The 18,423-nt window shown below is 31.8% G+C and overlaps 1 protein-coding gene across 1 annotated transcript in view; it reads right to left on the minus strand.

Annotated features, from left to right (window-relative positions):
- LOC126771194 (CUGBP Elav-like family member 4) overlaps nt 1-18,423 on the minus strand; it is a 544,666-nt gene that overhangs the window by 504,083 nt on the left and 22,160 nt on the right. The gene's annotated exons all lie outside the window — the stretch shown is intronic.

The following is an 18,423-nucleotide window of genomic DNA, read 5'->3' on the forward strand; positions in this document are numbered from 1 at the left end:
CATGTGCTACCTTCTTTGTACTTAATAAAGTTGGTCTGAGTAAAAACATTTATTTACTATATGTCATATACTGTCAAAAGGCATTCTCTTCCAGTCAACTTTTAGTTGAACAGAGAATAATATAAAAAAAACAATCTTCAACAGCAATAAGCAAATACACATATAAAAACGTAGTACACACATATGTGTTAAAGCAATGTTGCCATTTCATCAATAATATATAAAAAAAATATTTTTCATCATGAGTAATTGTCCTTGTAAAGTTTGTCGATTACATATTATTTGGGTGACCGAACTTCACTCGTCTTTTTCTCTTAATTTTGTGGAAAATTACGTTCATAACATTTGAGCCAAATCATTAGAGTGGGGTCAGCAATACATATACATAAATATATATACAAAAATAGCTCATTTTGTATTTATAAGATACTATAAATAACATTGATGATTGGTTCTTATTAAGCCCTCTCAAAAGAGTCTCGGCTTTACCTTTTGTTTCGTCAAATCTCGTTAACTCCCCCATACTAAATTACCCGCAGCGCCTCTTTATAAAATGTTTAAAAGTCGACGTGTTAAGCAACATACTAAAGTTAATCATGGTTCAGCTTATTTACATAATGTTGCTTCCAACTTGCTTAGAGGATCAAAAGTTTTTCCTGTTACGTTCAGCGGTACGAGTTGTGTCTTCTATAATTAAATAAAACTTCGTTAATTATTCTCATTTTCTTTGAAAAACTAATATAACTTGCATAATATTATAGTGTCTCTATATATCACAATAATGTATAAATATAATTTTGTGTTACATAAAGTAAAATGTAACAGTCTGTGAATTACCCACTGCTGGGAAATGTCTCTTTTTGAGGAGGTGTCGAGCGTATTCCACCACGCTGCTCTATTGTGAGTTGATGGATACACATGTGCCAGAATTTCAGTGAAATTGGACACGGTCAGGTTTTCTCATTATTATCCTTCACTACATAATATAAGATATATCATAAACAAAAATTAAATGCATTTCAATTCGGTGGTGTTTGCCTGGAATTGAACCCGCGTTCATCGGTTAAGATTCACTTTCTCCTCTTGGTTTCAAGATTTTCAGATTGGTTTCCCCATATTATATATATTATCTCTTAATCTCTCAATTGTTTAAATTAAAACTCCAATACACGACCAGTACAGTACAGTACAGTAACAGCCTGTTAATGTCCCACTGCTGGGCTAAGGCCTCCTCTTCCTTTTTGAGGAGAAGGTTTAGAGCTTATTCCACCACGCTGCTCTAATGCGGGTTGGTAGAATACACATGTGACATAATTTCAATGAAATTAGACACATGCAGGTTTCCTCACGATGTTTTCCTTCACCGTCAAGCACGAGATGAATTATAATCACAAATTAAGCACATGAAAATTCAGTGGTGCTTACCCGGCTTTGAACCCACGATCATCGGTTAAAATTCACGCGTTCTAACCACTAGGCCATCTCGGCTTTGACACGACCAGACCAAAACTATATTATAAAAAAAATTTAAGAAAAACACAGTCGCATTAAAAAAGGGCGTACTAAAAACCTATTTAATTATATTGTATTTTAATCTATCCCCAGCATGTTCCTTTCAGAACTCTTTCCCCTTGTATAATATATTCAAAATGAATGCGCGACATAGTGTACATTTGTAGATAGTAATATATTGTGGCCGGCTGGGATCGCGGATGCGAATTTAATATCTGTCAGAGACAGGGAGCCGAGGGAACATTCACACGTTTATTAATGTGAACGTTTTTGGTACCCTTTTATTTTTTAATTTTCACTTGAAATTCGTGCGAAGTAAATCGATTTTATTTTCGTAATAAAATTCCGTTGTCGATTTTTTAAATGTACAGTACAGTACAGTAACAGTAACAGCCTGTTAATGTCCCACTGCTGGGCTAAGGCCTCCTCTCCCTTTTTGAGGAGAAGGTTTAGAGCTTATTCCACCACGCTGCTCTAATGCGGGTTGGTAGAATACACATGTGACATAATTTCAATGAAATTAGACACATGCAGGTTTCCTCACGATGTTTTCCTTCACCGTCAAGCACGAGATGAATTATAATCACAAAATTTTTAAATGTGTTCGAGTGAAATTGAATAGATCTTTCTAGATATTTTGATACTCATACGTACTATTAATTACCAGGACTACATTAATTAGTAATTATTATTACTACACAGACTAAAAAGGATTAATAATTATTTATTTTACATAAGTTTTATACTGTTGTATAACATTTCGTAGTTAAAAAATTGTTTTACTAAATGATATTATGATCAAACCCTGATAGTTAAATGATTACCGCCCGCTTTAAATTGAATAAATATATGATACAAAGAAAACTTTATTGCACTGAGTTACAAAAAAAAAGAAAGATTATATAAGTATAGGAATATAATTAATTAATTTGTTAATAAAATTGCATGCAAGACGGCCTATCGCTTGTAGCGATCTTACAGGCAACCTCGGTGGAAGTGAGACTTGACTTACAAAGGAGTGCGGTGCAAATTAATATATATAATATAATTAATTTGTAAAATATTTGTTAAAGATTCTCAATTTACCTTATTAAGTACTAAAGACAAATCATGTAGATAATTTGATCGAAAGATATATTCGGACAAAGTCTTGTACATTGGTAGAAACTAGTACCTTAGTAATTATGGCAGTGTTTCTCAAATATGCAAATAAAATCCTTGTCTGACGACGATCTAGGAGAAATGAATAAAATTTTTAGTGAAGTTAATGTTATAATATTTATTAATAATATATGTTATACAACAAGCCTAAGCTAACATTCTAGTTGAATTACATACATGACAAAACAAATTTTTCAAAACTTAAACTAGCATTGTTTATATGTAACATCCGACGTCCAAAGTTTTCTGCTAAAAATATCAAGAAAACACGACACGCTTTTAATAATATATTTTACGTAAGATAATCTTCTATAACAGCGTATTATAAGCGGGTCGACTACACTGTCAGCAATGCGCGTCCTCGCTTCGTATTTCGCTATTATGAGACATCTCATTTCACGTGTTCATTCCTATTGTACCCGATGGGAGAGTCGTTGTTTACACAAGGATTCTGTGTGACGTTTTGTGAAATTTTTGTACATATCTTGAATTTCCCAAGCTCCCCGTCCGTGTGCAAGTTTCACAATATTTTCCTGTAATCCGGTGATCCATTATGAAATTGTTTACGTAGAACGTTTCCCTGTTTTATGCCTGACCTGGTAACATAATATTATGGGGTCGTCTGAGAAATATATCAAAACAGTTGTCGTGTTTTATTTATATAAATGTTTGCGTGTAAGCCCACTTATATTTTACTTTGTGGTGCTTTGTGCAAGCTCGTCTGGGTACCACCGTGTATACATCTGGTACATCGTGTATTCTGCCGCAAAATAGCAGTATTTAATATTGTTGTGTTAGGGTTTGAAGGGTGAATGAGCCAGTGTGACTACAAGCACGAGGGACAGAACATCTTAGTTCCCAAGGTTGGTGGTGCTTTGGCGATGTAGATATTTCTTACAATGCCAATGTCTATAGGCAGTAATGACCACTTACCATCAAGTGGTCCATTTGCCCGTCCACCTAAATATTCTTTAAAAAAAAATTACACTTTTTTTATTTCAGTTAGACAATATACTCAGACGTTATTAAATATTAAGAAAGTATATTAGTATTTTAAAGAAAAGAACACTAGTAATTACTAACTTTATTATTTTTGTATTATTTACTCTATAACCCGAATATTAAATGTACATTATATACAGTAAAATGTTTAAAAAAACTAGTGTGTAGTTTTATAAAATAAAATATCGGCTTATAAGCAGAGAAGAAAAAGACACTGAACTGTTTTGTCTTTGCGTATTCTTAAATAGATAGTAGGCAACCCATAATGTTTGTCTGAAAAGCTAGATAAAAGCCTCTCTTCTTCATTAAAAAAAAAAATTAAGGCTATAGAAATATTGCTGATTTTCAACATGATTTAATGTGGTTAGCTTAGTGTTGTAAACAATGGTGGTAAGTGAGAACAATATGAACACTTTCTACATTAAAAGACTAAATTAACAATTTAACATTATTCATGAAAAGAAAAATCGTCAGACAGAGTTAACATTTAGATAGGTTTTTTATTGACAAATATATAATATATCATATTAATTTATGATTAAGCCGAGATGGCCTAGTAGTTAGAACGCGTGAATCTTAACCGATGATCGTGGGTTCATCCGGGCAAGCACCACTGAATTTTCATGTGCTTAATTTGCGTTTATTATTCATCTTGTGCTTGACAGTGAAGGGAAAAATCGTGAGGAAACCTGCATGTGTCTGATTTCATTGAAATTCTGCCACATGTGTATTCTACCATTGGAGCAGCGTGGTGGAATAAGCTCTAAAACTTCTCCTCAAAGGGCAGAGGAGGCCTTAGCCTAGCAATGAGACATTAACAGACTGTTACTGTAATTTATGATGACAAGTAACAAGTAACCTGCTAATTTGATTACGGAAACTTAAATTGATTTCGCTCATCAAGCATTTACAGAACGCAATATGTAGAAGATAGGATATAAACAAAAATATATCTTACAATTATATTTAAAAAGGCCATATTTTCCATCGTTCAATGAATTTTCTTATGTACTTATATAATAAATAATGCGTCGGGGTAACGCTATATAAGAGAGCCTGATTACACGCTGATGTAAGAGCAAGAATCATGCGCTTACCAGATGTAGGTATCCAGTCAAGCCAGTTGAAGTCAAACATAACTCGCTAGCTATGGTCCAAGTTATAAGATCTTAGAAAACATACATATATTGACATATACATTGTTAATAAGGATTTTATCATCCAGAGACAACTGGTTATAATTACATAAAACTCAATAATGGGTGTGGTTTATTACATTAAAAGAATTAAGAACTCTGAGAGGTCGATGAACCTTTATCTTTATCACACTGAGTAAGAATATACCACATAGTCCTATTTATATTTAAAATAATAAATATGTAAGCTATAAATAGATAACTATAAATAGCTAATCGTAAGAAATTACTTGCAACGATAGAAATTGATACCGCAAGTTGCATAAACTATTATTTACGTTACGATTGGCAATGTGTTGATATTTTAACATATACATACGTATGTATTATACACTGCCAACTATGTATTTAAAAATATTTCGTCACTTATATATATATATATTTATATAAATGTTATAACAATTGTAATAAATTGTTTGGCGATGTACCTACATTTCAGTCATCAGTTAATCTAAGGGATCAAAGTAACATATGACTTGTACATATATAATTTATTTAAATATAATAGTTTAACTTTATAGAACAAAAACAAAAAAAATTGCGAAATATTATTATTATATTATTTTTTTAAATCAAATAGACTTTCTAAGGATGTTAGATTCGTTACCATCTATACGGATCGATGAAAAGCAAAACAGTATTAAAAAAAAAAAAAAAAAAATAGATTTTTTTATAAATACAAGTATAAATTTTTAATTGGTGGTTGGGCTTTGTGTCCTGGGTAGGCAACACTAATTCATCATAATTATATTCTACCGCCAAAAAGCAATATTTAGTTATGTTGTTTTCCAATTTCTGGTGAGTGGGCCTGTGTAACAGACACAAGGAACATAACATCTTAGTTCTTAAGGTAGGTGACGTCATGTAAGAGATGGTTTTACTATAACAGTACCATTTACCATGAGAGGAATTACTTATCAGTTTCCCTACATAAAGAATAAAAAATTACATACAATCAAGAATTTGTTATTATTTTTCTGAGTGGATAGATGTTACATACCCTAAGACATTACTCAATAAATGACCTTCTAAATCTAAAGAAAAAAGAAAATCAAATCACATAGGTAGTTTCTGATATAAGCGCTTTCAAACAAAAACTAACAAACACTTTAGGGTTATATTAGTATTATTTTTTTTAAAGATAATAAATTAGCAATGACAAGAATTCTTCAACTATACAAGAAGTGTCAAGCGTATTATCAATCGCTCTATCCTGAGTTCTGACTCAAAACATCTCCACCGATTACCCGTGCCACTCCCACCCGAGGGGTAATCACCCCTTATTGTTCCCTCAGCGAACCCTAATGCATGACACTATTACGCTTGATGTGAACTAATGCTTCGAATGTCTTTTTTATAACGAAATTATTGTTATTTAGGCGTGACAAAAAAAATGTAATTATATATGAAGGGATGGTTTTTAAGGTCTCTCGGGAAATCTTGGTGACGTAAGCGATGAAAATTCTAGTGTAGTTCTTTTTCATATGCTCAAATAAAATAATATTTTCACTTTAAGGTTATTTTTTCTTATAACAGTTACCACCCACTCATCAGATAGTCTACCGCAAAACAGCAGTACTTGGTATTGTTGTGTTCCGGTTTGAAGGGTGAGTGAGCCAGTGTAATTACAGGCACAAGGGACATAACATCTTAGTTCCCAAGGTTGGTGGCGCATTGGTGATGTAAGCGATGGTTAACATTTCTTACAATGCCAATGTCTAAGGGCGTTTGGTGACCACTTAGCATCAGGTGGCCCATATGCTCGTCCGCCTTCCTATTCTATAAAATAATAATAATAATATGTTAGTTGAGTATTTTTTTCACACGAGCATATAAAAAATTAAAATCATTTTTTAGTGTTAGATTTGTCTTAATTTTTACATTTATTGTGTATGAGTATACACACAAACGTTTTTTGTTCCCAAAAATTGATGATAATAGAAAATCAATAATAACTACGAACATGAAATCTTTAACGCTACGGAACGCTCTTTCAACGAAACATTAATAAACGGTTGAACATAATGCTCTATATTTTCATTTATATGTTCAAAACTATCACTCTTCCTAATAAAAAGTACACATAATTCATTATAATGTGTATGTGTAATTCAATAAATATTGTTGTAAATAGATTGTGAGGTAACCGTGAGCGTGCTTATCTTATTAAAAATACTTCTGAACTTCCCGCTTTTCATGATTATAGCTATAGAGATAAGTAAACAGTGTAAGTCTGGATTAATTCTTGAATATTTTTTTCTATCTCATTTTTTATTGCTAGTTCAAAGTCTTCTTATTTTGAACTAGCACTGCTATTCTTTAGAACCTTATTTCGTATTTCACACGTGAAATATTAAAAAGCGACTTACGTAGTTTTCGGTGTGTGTATCGTTTAAATGATATAATTTTATTAGTCTATGTCGTATATCACTTTCTGACATTTCTCGATAGTGTTTTGTGGTGTTTCTTTGTTACAAAATAGCTCAACAGAAACTTCATTGTCTTATTTGATTAAAAAACTAATCTGATTGCATTAATTAACAAAAATGAATGTAAGTTTCAAGTGTTTATTTTATTTACAAAACTACTTTTACTATTATTTCACTCCAAATTTATTAAGCAGTTTTATTTAAAAAGTATTTTTATATGAATTAATTGCGCGTAGTTTCACATCCCCTATTATTTTATTTCACGCGAATGATTGAAAAGATAACAAAAATAGCATGCAATCATTCGAACGTGATTGAGTAATTCACAAACTTTCCCATTTGTAATATTAGTAAGATTAATCTGATATTGTTTCCTGTGTGAAACATTCTATGGTAATTAATAAACATACAAGTAGACGATGTGATTAAATTACAAATTTGAATATAAAATGTTAAGTTTTACATAGAAAGCTTTTCTTTAATTTACTTAATTTTTGTACTATTTTACTTTTCATTACACGAACAATGACAGAATCAAAATTATCTTTCTATAATATTTTAATATCTTCATTTCTTTCATAATATTTCTTCGTATATTAGTTCATTTTGAATTAATTTTACCAAAACACGATTCCATGTAAAATTAATTGAGTATATGTGAGTATATAGATACTTCACTTTTATATAAAATTCTTACAATAATAATTCGTATAAATTTAACTCTACTTCTACTTTAAAGAAATGCCTTGGATTTTATTCTACCTCTCGTACATGCATATTGCTGATAATTTTCATATAATTTCTTAATTTATATATATTAGTACTAACTATAAAATATAAAGTATAAAAATAGGTCATTTAGGCAAATGAGTCACCTGATAGTAAGTGGTTACCACTATAAACATTGATACTGAGAAATATTAACTATTCCTTACATCGTAAATGTGCCACGAACCTTGGGAACTGTGAAAGATGTGAATATCCGTTGTACGTGTAGTTTCACTGACTTACTCATACTTCAAACCGGAACACAACAATACGATGTACGTACTTGTATGTTTGTATGTACCTGTATAAGTCATGTACTTTTCTACATTACCATCAAACTTACATTGAAATGTTAACTAAACATATTAAAAGGTATTCGTATATATGAAACTGTAAATGTTAATTGAAAGACTAAGCCGGATTTAACATTTACCTAATGGAAGCACGTTGAAAGCCCCGAAAATCAGGCATCGCCAACATGGAATGGCCAGGTGAAATGTGTCTCACACGTGTAACGGAAGCCGATGGCATTTAAATGACGGACGGGTCGTTCGCGTCACAATATATACAATCACGGTTTAATATGATGAGTGTTTGTGTCAATGTAATGTAAAAGTATGGCGATGAGAGACCAGACTTTATGCTTGTATAAAATTTTGTTAAAAGTTTTAATAATGAGTTCTATCTGGCACGACGATTTTCTGTCTCATTTTTTAAAACTATTTGTTTTCTTCCAACAACCGACGTTAAAAAAAGGGGTTTTACGTATGTATTGTGTGTTTAATGCTATTTTTTCTGTTTGAACCCAGATGTGATCAAAATGGTCTTAGCTATGAAGTATGAAGATCTTTTTAGGCATTTGAAGACCATCAGCTTATTTACTACTTGACAAAAGGGATTTGTTTTTTACTTTTAATAAAAATCAATAATTTTAAGTCAAACGTGTTACAAATAATAAATAAATTAAATTATTACTGTGTAGTATGTTATATATTAAAACATCTAAAAAAAATAAATAAAAGTGAGTTTATATTAAATAAATTATATATATAATACATATTTTTCAATTCCATTATTTCGGGATAAAATAATTGAAAACCAAAATCCGGCGATGTGAAAAAAAAATATACTTGGTTATTTTTGTTCCCGAAATATTTTATACATCACGGTTCATTAAAACCAGACACTTTATGGTTGATTTCGCCCAAATTACAGAAAAAAATGTTTGGATATTCTAAGCGATGAATACAAAATGTTTCAGGAGAGAAATCATAAACGTCAAACACTAACGATTCTTTGAAAATACAAAAGTTTAAAGATTAATTGAAGTTCCTTTGAAAACGACGTCTTTATAAATATCATTCGTATAACAAATAAAAAATAATCTGAAGAAAACTCGAAGAAATTAATGCGATTTAATTTTATTTGAGATGAAATCTTCATTACAGTACTGTGGTATACAATGAACATTATATTTTAATAATTAAACAAGGCCACGAGATCTGTTGGCTCATTGGATCTTTGAATATCACGGTTCTAAATTCGGTATATCACATCATAGAATTTTCAAGGGTGTACATATATATATATATACATATATATAATAAATTTAATTCATATATATAATTCATAAAAAATATTTTATCAAAAAGAAAATATTTGTTACTTCTTCACGTGTAGTAAATATGTTAAATTTTTAGGTACTAAAAGCTTAATATTTTACCAAAAAAATAAATAGCCTTCATTCTGTCTATATTTTCATGCCAATTTCACTATGATTGTTTGAAACTCTGAGACTAGAAAGGATAAAAAATTATTAACTCAAGTAAAAGCTATGTAAATAAAAACGCATACATTTGTGAAAACTATACCTACGTTGGAAAATATCTGAAATGTAGTACATCGTAGCTACATATATCTCCATTTGGGAAAACAGTCCTCTAAAACCCACGAACCTCTAGTTAATACACAAATCACGAGAGCAATTCAATACACGTAACGCATGTTTGACAGTACACCGCAGACAGACACATAACGTGCCTGATTGATCCCACATTGTGCTCAGTACATATGCTGCCTAAGTAGAGCAAAACATTATAAGCACCTCACCATTTAATATTATGTCGATTCTTATCTTTTTTTAGTATACTTTCCTTGTATTTGTGTTTATATTTGTTATATTTTAGACTCATACAGCTAACAAAGCCTTATTATATAGTTTTTTTTTCTTGAATTTGTTTTTCAACAAAAGCGTTGTCCAAGCCTTCAGTCTTTTTCATCTTAATTTGTTTTAATGTTATTTTCATATACCTTACTACATCATCACAGTCTGCGTTTCAGGATATCAATCATATATCCATCGATTTGTAAATTAATAGATGGCATATTCATTTTCAGTAAATATGGGTTTGTAGTTAACGTCGAAGCATCCGGACAGATACTACAACTTATAGGCTATTAATTTTACATGTAATTGAATCAGTAACGGCCTGTGAATGTCCCACTACTGGGCTAAGGCCGACTCTCCCTTTTTGAGGAGAAGGTTTGGAGCTTATTCCACCACGCTGCTCCAATGCGGGTTGGTCGAATACAACACACGTGAACACGTGTGGCTGAATTTCAGTGAAATTAAACATATACAGGTTTCCGGTTTCCTTACGATGTTTTCCTTCACTGTCAAGCACGAGATGGATTATAATCACAAATTAAGCACATGAAAATTCAGTGGTGCTGGCCATGCGCTCTTACCACTGGGCCATCTTGGCTTTGTAATTGAATACTGTGGGACTATTATGAAAGAGCTAACTGGAAACTCACTGCAGAGAACGGTCGTGAAATGTCAGAAAGTGATATGCGACATATATATATATATATATATATATATATATATATATATATATATATATATATATATATATATATATATATATATATATAGTAAATATCAAATTAATAAATCGGTTGTCAACGTTTCACGGGTGAGTAATGAAGTGGGTTCATACAGAAACATGTAATATGTTAATTATAACCGATTTAATAAGCACTTGAATGGAGAATATCTTGATTTTAGTTGCTTATTACTTCAATTAAACGTCGAGATGGCACAATTAAGATACTTGGATTTTAATTTAATATCACGTGTTTAAATCGCGCAAGCATCACTGAGCTTTCATGTGCTTATGCAAGCTCAAATAAGTAAAACGCTGATTGAGCGAAAAAACAGGTCATAACGCGTTGTGGTTGCTGTAAAACATTCACCTCGTCAAATCGGTGTTTTGGCTCGTACAAAAACGCTCATGATTTGTTGTAGCAAACACAGAAAGACTTTTAAAATTGCACAAAAAATTCGGGACAATGAAGAAAACCCATGACCTGTTCTGAAACCTATCAGACTAACTAAAGTATACAAGGCATGCTTGCCCAATAAAGATTAAATAATTTATACAGATTAATAAGAGATCGACGTATTTAATCATACGTAATCTAAATAACAATGCACATTGTAATTTATATACATATATCCTCAGTTATATAGTTTAAAAAAAAAAACGATAAATAGGCTTCAAAAATACATGTTGAGCGTGAAACGGCAAAACGTATCGGTGTAATAGTATCTCTAGTTTCGAATTTAAACAATGTGACTTGAATTCCTAACGACCATAACTTATCGTTTTCATTTCAGTTGTGATTTCGTACCGATTGCTTAGGGCAGAGCCTGTTTGATCTGATACGTTTGTTGAATCTTTCATGAGCTTAATAATACAACTGTGTTTTCGCTAAATAGTTCCACGAAAGAATAACGCAATTTAAAATGAATTGTTATAATTATTTATATTTTAATAAAATTTTTACAAATTACATTTATACTTTAACGCGTTTATATTTAAGCTTCACTTATAATTAGGTACACATTCCTGCATAATTATTTTCATTCCTTTTATAAATATGAAAAAATAGAATGAAAAAATATAAATAAAATAACCAAAAATGAGGCCGTCACCTGTCGAAATTGATAATCATTGAAAACCGATAGATAAATATTATGAAGGAATAATATGTATTGTATCATTACAGATATAATTATAATAAAAATTTAACAACTAAGTTTACTAGTACAGTAGTAACAGTAGCACACAACGTAGTAGAGAGTGGCCTCGGAGAGGACATGACGTCATAGAGCGAAATGTCGTTTGTCGTGCCGGCGTGCGAAACGCCACGTCTCGCCAAATGTTTCACATCAAAAATCAATGATTATTAGTGTTTTCTGATGGTGTTGAAACGCATATGGTCTGCCTATTGTATATTTTCAATATTTTTTTTCGTTGCAGAATAAATATTGGTAAAAATATATGAGTATGAGTATGAGATGTATTAAATATTTACCAATATTATAAAGTAACGTTTAACGCTAAGATATTTATAATAAAGATATGGAACTAAACAATAATACAATATATATATATTTTAGTACCATATTAAAAATAAGCCCTTCGTTAAAGGATAAAATATATATTACACCTAAGGCTGACCTGATCATTAAGGAGACATGGACATTCACAATTCTCTCTAATTAATTCGAACCTCGCAGTTTCGATGGAAACCTCAACGTCCCAAGGATCAAGTACCATCCTCATTCCTAATTGTGCCTTACGAGCTCCATTCGAACCGCTTTTAACTAACCATCATTGCATTATGTACTTTATTCTTTTGTTCATAAGAACTTTATTCACGTGGAACATTAGGACAATTGATCGAGACGTGATTCTTAACGTCTTAACAATAAGAGCTATAATAGAATACATATGCGAAGTTTGCACCGAAGGTGCTTCAATCCATAAGTGCTATTTAGAGCGAAAAGAGGTGGTACCAATTATGTGGTAATTTAATACTATTTAGACTTTATAGGTTAATAATAATTAATTTAAAAGGTAAAAATAATTTATTAATTAACAAAACAATGATTAAATTTAGTTGAATGATATTTCGTTTGTAAACTCAAAGATACACATTTTTTATGGCCTTAACTATGCAATGATTTACTTTTATTTATTTCTAGCTATCCGTTCCAATTTAACACGGTTATAATAAGTTTTTACCTAAAATTATATAGGTATCAATTACCAAATTTTGATCACAATCGGATATTGGTTTAGGAACGCTGAATGCGTTTTAAATAAGACAACCATGCAAAGTTTTTAAAAACATAAAAAAATACAACACGAATATATTACAACAATTACATAAAAACATACTACAAATAAAAAGATAGTCAACAGTATATAATACAATTTACAAAGCATTTACGTCCATAATTAGATTCGAAAATTAATCCTGAGTAAATATGTATTTATCTGTAAAAAATTCACGACACCGCTTTACGCGAAATTTTCACTTAAAAACTGTTATTCCAGCCGTAATAGTTGGCTGTGAAGGGAAAATTTTTAAAGACTAGAGACCAATTTATATTAAAAGTGCATATTTGTTGGAACAACTTACGAAGAAAAGCGATTATTGTAAAAGAGCCCGTGTAATTAATCACAAAGGCCTCTGTAAGCGGATCGGAATGGAGCCAATATTTACCTAACTTTAAAAATGGAAGTTCACATTGTCAATTTACTTCTTTTTTAATTTTGTTGGTTTCTTGCCAGCTCTGAATCGTTTTAAGCGAAGTTAATACAATTTAAATATATGGAACGGTATACTTATTGTTTGCACGTTACTTGCTAAAATGATTTATTAAATGTATTTATTATATATTTCTATTGATTTTTCAAAACCACAATGCTATGAGTTTTCATATACTAAATTTTTTTTATTGGTAGATAGATGGGCAGATGGGCCGCCTGATGAATAACTGATTACCACCGCCTATAGACATTGACGGTGTTAGAAATATTAACCACTCCTTATGCGCCACCAACCTTTGGAACTAAGATGTGTTTTTAGTTACACTGGCTCACTCACCCTTCAAACCGGAATACAACAATACTAAGTATAGCTGTTTTGCGGTAGAATATCTGGTAAGTATTTGGTACTTACCCAAATGGGCTTGCACAAAGCCCTACCACCAACTATCTATAATTCAACTTATGCTGGTTGGCATGGAAAAATAAGTTTACGTTTATGAAATTCTGCCACAAAGCATGTTGGTGGGTACGCAACCCACCAACAATATTTGGACTAACGTGGTGGAACATGCCCCATTTATTACGCATATAAACATTTACAGTTACCTTATAATTTTATTTATATATTTTGCTTTATATTATCTTATAATTTTAATATTGTTGATGACTGATACTCAGTCACGCTTAAACGACTGATATAAATTGTAATTAAAAAAATTATTAAAATAAAAGTCGATAATGTCTCAGGAAAATTCAATGGATATTTATTTATATGAAACATATTAAATAATAGTTAATTAAATGTACGCTAAGAAACAAACGGGTTTTAAACTAATAAATAATGAATACAATAATTGAATATAATATAAAATATTTTTGTCACAAACAGCTAAGTGCTTTGCACTTTATCAAAGAAAATAAAAAAGTTTAATCAGACTTGCGCTAAACTTATGCTTCGTCTGTACGTTTATCTCCAACATTGTATTTTAGTTTCTTTGTCTCATGTCGTTATTATACAATTTATAATTTTAAAATGATATTTAGATTTTTTTTTTCATAAACTTTCAGGAGTGTAGATAATATTAGTTTATATATACATTTGCGTTCAATTTAAAAATATCATCATCATTCGCTTTTCTAGATTCCATTTATTTGGGATCAGCGCTTTATATATTGTAAGCAAAATTAAAATTTTTGTTGCATGTCTGCCTACGACAAACTGGAAATGCTTTAATTGATGAGTTACTCCATCCATCGTGTAGGACGTTAAAATGCTGCTAGCGAGATGTGCTAGGAGATGTCACCTTCTGCGAAAACGTTTTGTCGCAGAAGCGGAGCGTGAGGATAGTAACTTCACTGACCCGCTCTGCCAAAGAAAAACAGGGAAAAAGGCATCGGCGCTATGCTTCTCTCTCCGCCGTAAGCGTCGCCGGGGCTAGAGGGTTTCCTATACCCTGGGAACTACTCCTTTGGGTTGACACATGATGGGCCAACCGTCTTGGCTTCATTGCAGCATGCATAAGTGATCCCGTGGCGTACCCCGAAAAGAAGTGCAAAGTGTTGATGTCATTACAGGACACAGCAAACACATTTAATTGGATCCAACTAAGTTATATTAACGATACATACGAATCTATATAGGATTGCTCTTTTATATTAAAAAAAAAGTCAAATGGGTAACAGCCTATGAATTATATATATAAATAATTTGATCACTTTATAATAATAAAAAAACATAAAACACGATGCGAATGCTATAGCCTTACCATACCCATCAATTCATCTTGAATCACAATAAATCCTCCATACAAATGTGCGGTGACAGATCAATACACACGCTGCGAATTGCTCTCAGTAGGAAAATAAATAAGATAGTGCACTCCATCCGCCAACGACCAGAGTAATAACATACTCTGCGCATGATGTACCTCCCTTGAAAATATACGCATTCACGTATAAATATGAAAAAATGGGTAATTTATTATAGCACGACCCAACGTTGTCATTTTCGGAAAAAAAAATTATTATTAAAAAAAGCCGAGATGGCCTAGTGGTTAGAATGCGTTAATCTTAACCGATGATCGTGTGTTCAGGCCCGGGCAAGTACCACTGAATTTTCATGTGCTTAATTTGTGTTTATAATTCATGTCGTGCTTGACGGTGAAGGAAAACATCGTGAGTAAACCTGCCTGTATCTAATTTAATTTAAATTCTGCCACATGTGTATTCTACCAACCCGCATTGGAGCAGCGTGGTGGAATAAACTCCAAAACCTTCTCCTCAAAAGGGAAAGGAGGCCCTAGCCCAGCAGTGGGACATTAACAGGCTGTTACTGTACTTTAATATATTTTGTGAGTTTTTGTAAGTATCACCATCAAAAAGTCAATGGCATGTTTATTATGTTTTATTCATATAAGAGAAGAGACACCCCATTAAGATTAAAACTTAAAGTCGTTAAGTTGGTAGCACTGACAATATGATGGTGATGTCCTCTAGACCGATTTCGGCTACGGTGTTCAATCTCAAGAGAGATTTGCTAATTACGTAGGAGATATTATTGTGTACAAGTATGTACGCTATATTTTCGTATGGCGTACTCTCTATTACCTCACTCTCATAATCAGATGGCACGTCAAACCTATATGACCAGAAAGAGTTCAGGTACAGGACCAACGGCTTTTACGTGACAGACACGGGAGTGAATAAACATCAAACTTCTAGACTGCAGGTCGCTACTAAGAATGTATGACAGGAAAACCTAATGACTTTTTATCAGCCCAAATTGGGGTTTGAAGCCAAGACCTCGGGATCTGTGGCCGTATATCTAGCTACTAAATCGACGAGGCAGTCAATATATTGGGAAAGCCAAAAAAGTGATTAAGCCAAGGATCGCAGAAGATTCTTTTATCTCGATTCGTTTCTTCATGGGGCGGTTTGTAAGATATGCAGTACATGATGATATGTTTTTATGTTATGTGATTATATCATAATTTGTTTATTAATCAAAATTGAAAATAATATCGCGGGTTTCCTTATTTTCCGCGCTAAGCTAAGCTACCAATCAAAGGTAGCTAAATAAATACATTTAGATTAAATGTTAATTTAACATAACCGGCTGCTTTTACACCATTTGCAAAGTTAAATGTTACGTTGATGTGCGTGTGAATATCAAAATGAGCACACACTTCGCCCATCAATAAGTAATCGTGTACGCCTGGCAAGTGATTAAACTATACAACTTGATCCCTGTTCAGACATTAATATGCTATTACTCAACCCCCTACAAACTTAAGTTAAACTACTTTAAGAAAACGCTTAAAATTTTCAAGTGTATTTAAACAACACATTGAAAATCGTGCAGAAGTTAAACATCGATTAAGATAAGAATAGCAGCCGAGTGAAGCCAAGCAAAGTTCCAACCTTAGCTTAATTAACTTCAATGGCATAAAATCGATTACGCTGACGTGAATCGAGATAGCCAAATCGATATACGTACAATCCTCGATCGCTTTCTTGGCTCTAATTCGCGTTTTATCAGTCCAACGATTTTTATCACAAAAAGTAACTACATTCCGAAAGCCATCACAACTAAAGTAATAAAACGGCAAAGAGCCGTCTATCTACAAATCAGGGAAAATTATAGAATGGAATTCCGTTTGAGTTTTTAATTCCGATGGGAATAAAATCCTAACGTTGTGCCTTGCCAATCCTCCGCACGGGAATGGGGACGAAATGAAGTATAATTGAAATTTTTCTTAATCCCCTCGGATATTTCTCAAAGGTAGCTTTGGATTAATGATTTCTCTCCATGAATAAAGGTTAATACCTGGTAGCTGTGAAATAAAGAAACATGAACATATAAAAAATAAATAAAAGCCGCCTGAGGATAGGGAGTCCATATATACGTGGACGAACGCATCTCATCTTTTGTATGCGTCATCACAGACGTCATCGTTTATGTGATAGAACAGACGAATGTTTCAATATCCAAGTAGTACACATAACTTAAAAAATACTTATTTTTGTATCATATACTTTTGTTCTTAGTATTATATATATATATGACAAATAATATATTTATAATTATAGTATAACATTCCAAATGTCAAATCAACAGCCCATTATTTTCAATGTTAAGACATAATTAGTAAATTATTTCGATAATAACTAACGTTAGAATTACCGTGTTGCAGTTATTACCCGTTTCTGGAGCGACATACATATATTGAACGAATATTCCAAATTTTAATAAATTTTTCTTTTTATCTTATAATTTATATATATTTCGTGTATCTCGGAAACGGCTCTAACGATTCAGCTCAAATTTTGTATTTTCATAAAGTTATGCTTTTTAAGTTTCTCTTCCCTAAAATGCAATTTTGCCACAAAAATATTTTATTTATAGCTAATTATTATTAGATCCAATCGAAACTCGATCGCTACATGCTACATCGGTAACTACATTCATATATAAAATAGAAAATAAGAATATAACAGATTTTATCATATATACATTGGTATACAGTGATCAGATGTACACTGATAATACGGCCAATGATAAAACACAAATTTTTTTTGCAAAAGGTCACTTCCCATGAGATTTAACAAAAGTTCTTTTCTCTCACCTATTATTATAAATACAAAAGGGTTAAGGTTCAGTTCAATCTAAATTGTTACCAGTATCAGACTAATATTAAAAGGTAAACCATTACCTCTTCTTTTGTTTGC

The sequence above is a fragment of the Nymphalis io genome, chromosome 10 (genome assembly GCF_905147045.1).
Source record: "Nymphalis io chromosome 10, ilAglIoxx1.1, whole genome shotgun sequence".
NCBI lineage: Eukaryota > Metazoa > Arthropoda > Insecta > Lepidoptera > Nymphalidae > Nymphalis > Nymphalis io.